Source organism: Notolabrus celidotus, chromosome 24 (assembly GCF_009762535.1).
Source record: "Notolabrus celidotus isolate fNotCel1 chromosome 24, fNotCel1.pri, whole genome shotgun sequence".
NCBI lineage: Eukaryota > Metazoa > Chordata > Actinopteri > Labriformes > Labridae > Notolabrus > Notolabrus celidotus.
Window position 1 is genome coordinate 12,102,759 of NC_048295.1, and position 4,785 is coordinate 12,107,543.

A 4,785-nucleotide genomic window follows, 5' to 3' on the forward strand; every position below is an offset into this window, starting at 1 on the left:
AACACACAGATAAAGAAAGGAACAGGGGGAGAGACCTTGATTACTACACTGACCCTGTCTCGTCTATCCCCCCCTAGCCACAGCTGACATTGGAGAAGTTACTATGCCCCTGACACCTAACCCAGACAGGAAGAATACAAGAGTTAAACATTCTTACTAGTGGTAAAACAGATCATCGTTGATCCGTGATCCGTACGGATGCCTCTCCACGGTTCGGCACGGACGTGGTCCGTGGATTGGTTGATGACCTTTCTGGAGTCCCTGAGTTCCATTGTCTCGTAGATTCCTCTGAGCTGCCGTAGACGTCCTCCTGCTGTGGACGATCTGGACTCCAGCTGATACGGACGTGCTGGACTCCAGCGGCAACAGCTTCTACGACTCGTCTCATCACTATCACCTCTCTCTCTTACTCCCCTCTATCTGTCTTTCCAGACCCAACTCAGTCGAGGCATGATGGCTGTCTAACATGAGTCTGGTTCTGCCTGAGGTTTCTGCCTGTTAAAAGGAAGTTTTTCCTCACCACTGTAACTAGCTAAATACTGCGATGTGCAATGCTCATGATGGATTAAGGTGGGGTCAGACTGAGTCTTACCCTGTCTTGGTGTTGGGTCTCTGTTCATAATTTGACATAGTGTGGTCTAGACCTCCTATGTTTGTAAAAGCGTCTTGAGATAACGTTTGTTGTGATTTGGCGCTATACAAATAAAGATTGATTGATTGATTGATTGATTGATTGATTGATGAAAAAAAAAAGTTGTGCGTATGACCGCATGTTCAATCCACACTCGCTCGTCAAGCACAGTGGTGGTCATGGCAAGTGAAGGAGCAGAGGGACTTGAAAAACCTCCTGCATCTTTTAAGTCACATGTATGGGAGCATTTTGGTTTCCCTGTGAAATACAGCGAATGCTGAATGTGCTTGAGCCACGTTATGAAATTCCGTCGCGCTCCCACAGAGGCCATCAATAGGCGGGCGGCGGGCCGCATCCGGCCGCCTATATGTGACACCCGAACTGTTATTCCTTCACTCTGTGTTTTGGTCGGGTCACCACGTGTTTACCGGGACTTGTCTCAATGTCAATGACACGCAGACAGGCTGTTACTGGGTCACTTAGAGTCCACTTCTGCAGGTGCAATTTTTAACTTTCACTTTAGTTTATGGAGCAGTTCGCATATTGGCACTTTGCCAGCTGTAGGACCCTCCCCCTCATTTTTAAATATTTGTACCTGAGACACGCAAACAATGGCCTAAAGTGAACTCTTCAAACTCCACAGAGGCCTTCAGACCCACTGGAGGCAGCCATCTTCCCACTTCCAACAGCACCTGATCTAGGACTTCCATAGGTGAGTGGAATGACAGCAACAAAGTGTGTGCACACACTCAAGACACCATCGTGTAGAGACACTGTACACTCACCTCTCCATGGACTGCCTAACGAATTGCCTCTACACTTCAAGCTCGTTTGCATTTCCCTGTCAAAGGTTGCTCCCTATTAATTGTTCATTTGTTTTAAAACCTTTTTAACCTTGTTATTTTAACCTTGTCAATCCAACACAAATTGAACCAGCTCCACATTCAAATATTTCACTCCTTTTGGTTTATGGTTGTTAACTAACTACTCAGGAAGCTGTTTCTCATGTCTAATATCGTCCTTGGCTAGTTTTTTTTTTTTTGTTTGTTTTTAATTTATTTCTTTGGTTTCCTTGTCCTAAATAATTTAACCAATTAATGATTTTATTGAGCTGCTTGCTGCCTAAACCCTTTGTTGAGAAACTGCAATACTCTGCTAAATCCAGCAGATGACAGCATTGACCAGTGAGTCCTCCCTACAGCTTGCTTTAAATTGTTGTATTCTATTTTAACCCTCTTTTTTGTCATTCTTCAATAAAATCTTGAGCTTTTTAACAATCTTTATAACATTTCTCACCAATTTTCCTCCTTTTTAATCATTTCAATTGGGTTACCTGCTTTCTTTTACCAGTTTAACTTATTTTAACCACACTGCTTGTCTTTTAATTGGACATAGGAGATTGTACGTTACCTGCCATCCCCTTGACCAGGACCAACATGGCGATTCCAATACAGAACCGCTTTCAGGTCTTGACCACCCAGGCGACGGGTGAGTGTGAGAGTAGCCCTCCCTCCTCCCTGGTAGATCCGACCAGACACACAACCACACGCAATCCGGCTGTCAATCAAACCAAAATTTATTTTAAAATTACTACATTCAGAAATCATCAATTCATACACAAACAACAATTCTTTTCCAGGGGGCATGATGCAAAAGGTGACAAAATTGACTTCTTTTATCAAACCAGCATCACCCAACTCCTCCACCACGGAGAGAGTTAAATTGAACACAGCCCAATGGATGTCAAACAACTTGGTAATCCTAAGAGAACATTATGATGAAATCATCTCCAAATTGCTGGAAAATTTAGCTCCATTCCAGGAGGAGGCTTTAACAAAGCCGGGCATTGGGCTAGGATGAGGTACACAAAAAGACTACAAGCATCCTCTCTATCCAGCGAGGGATCTAGTAAAAAACACCAAACCAGGGTTTAAATACCTTACCTCTTCTCTCTCCTGTAGATTTTCCACCCATGCCTCCTCCAGCACAACCGGACCAGAGGATCCCAGGTCAAGCTCCGATACCTCCAGCTTAACCAGTCACCATTCCTCCTGTAAAAATCAATACGACACAATCACCACAAATACATAGCATTCACCCACCTCCCAAACACCCCATCGTAGTTGCCGGTATTCACTTTAATCCAGCTACATTACAGCTACTTCCCAACATTTTTTCACAAGAAAATTGCCTCATGTCCAATATAACACTCTCTCTGAAACGGCCATCTAGCGACACCTTGGTGCCCGCACGGTCTCCGGTGAAGGAGCCCGATGCACCACGCAGCCTCTCCCCACCTCCTGGCACTTCTGCCCCAACTGCGAGCTCTCCAGCTCCGCTCCCTCAGCGGGAGAAGCAAGCACCTCGCTTAAGTCTGTCTCGCAGGAAAGAAGGCGTTAAGGTGACGTTAGATGTTGAACAGTTTGACAAAACGGTTCTCCAGAATATTACAATATTCAAACCTGTTAATGTTTCTGTACTTAACATAGACATGCTGATCCAGGTTACTGCTGACGTCACTCTGGCTGCGGGCCCCGTAAAGGCGTTGACCCCGGGGATTGGAGGTGTGTCCGACATCACGGAGGTGGAGGCTCCCCATGCAGGCAGCTCAGGGGAAAAACACAATCTTAAAACGATGATGATGGGCAAAACTGCACAACCTGCAACTGCAGACAGCAGCCTCCAACTGAGTCTTCCCCAAAACCACCTCTAAGATACTTACCTCCGAGCCCCGTGGGCCCCGCCACTCGGGAGCTGAGGGTTCATCAACGCACTGGACACAAAATAAATGTTTGGTCTTTAACAATCAGAAAACAGACCGTTATCATTGGTGACTCCAATTTAGTGCGGGCTTCCCCCTTCTACAGTCACCAACCTGTGTTCAGGCTTCGTCTTGTCAGCTGCGGAGCAGGATGTTCTGGAGAGGGGCCTTACCTCCATCCCGACACCGGGTCCTCCAGACACGCTGCAGCTACGAGTGGACTTACATGGGTATCACAGAAAATTGTAATTAATTCATCACTTTCAATATAACAATCATGAGTATAGTGCGGAGCCTTTCATCGACAAATCTTCTTGGGAACTGTCACACTTAACCACAGGATTGAACCCCAAAAGGCAAGATTCCAGGATTCAAGGTAATTACTTTTAATTCAAAAATTCACAAAGTCTACAAGACACGATAGCCGGAACGCTGACAAAAAGACAAGGCGAACTGACACAGGAGGGAGGTCACACAGGGATTAAATACAGTGAAGACGTGGGGATAACAAGACACAGGTGAGACACATCAGGGCAATCACAAACGCGGGACACAGAAGGTAAAGGGATCTGCAGACAAAAGGCAAACTGCAAAATAAAAACAGGAAACACAAGACATGGAACATGAGGAAGGTCAAAACAAACTAGACTACTTCCTAGTCATGACAGTACCCCCCCTTCTAAAGGCTGATTTATACTTCTGCGTCTCCCCTACGCAGCAGGGGCTGACGCGGACATGAGCACCACATACTTGTGCGTCGGTGTGTCAGTGTCGCGCAGCAATTCTCAGCTGAAACGCCTGAGGGCAGTGCGGTCTCTCTGATAGCCGGCCGCCTGCTTCCGGTCCCGCTACTATCTCTGTTTACTTTTCCACAGCAATTCAGAGCGTGTTATGTTAATCTACAGCTGATACATGTTGCTGTTTATCATACAGACATGATTACATGAAGAATAGAGAGGAGGAGATGAAATACACGGCCGATGTGCGGCCGATGTCCGGGATCCCGGAAGTGCTGTAAATGCGGGAAAGACAAAGCCGCCGAGCGTTCCAATCACAGAGCTTGCGATCCGCGTCGGCTCTACGGGGAGTTACATTTTGGAGGAGGTGCACGTCAGCTACGTGCGTAGACCTCGGCGTAGGTACGGGAGCTACGCAGACCCCCGGCGTAGGCTACGCCGTTGATTCAACACAGAAGTATAAATCAGCCTTAAGGCCGACCCCAGACGGCCCAGGAACATCAGGATGCTTCAAATGAAAGTCTCTAATCAGCTGCGGATCCACGATGTTGCGGGCCCAAAAACGTTCCTCAGGGCCATAACCTTCCCAATTGACCAGGAACTGCCTCCCGCGACCTCTGCAACGAACAGCCAACAGCTTCCGGACAGTGTAAACA

General features: G+C 46.8%; 1 long non-coding RNA gene across 1 annotated transcript; it reads right to left on the bottom strand.

The window, feature by feature from the left end:
• Positions 1-1,854: 1,854 nt before the first annotated feature.
• Positions 1,855-4,017, bottom strand: LOC117808302. Its single transcript, XR_004630214.1, has 4 exons — positions 3,507-4,017; positions 3,354-3,404; positions 2,575-3,238; positions 1,855-2,188 (listed from the first exon to the last, which is right to left on the bottom strand). It is a non-coding gene; the product is annotated as an uncharacterized LOC117808302 (long non-coding RNA).
• Between the last annotated feature and the right edge of the window lie 768 nt (positions 4,018-4,785).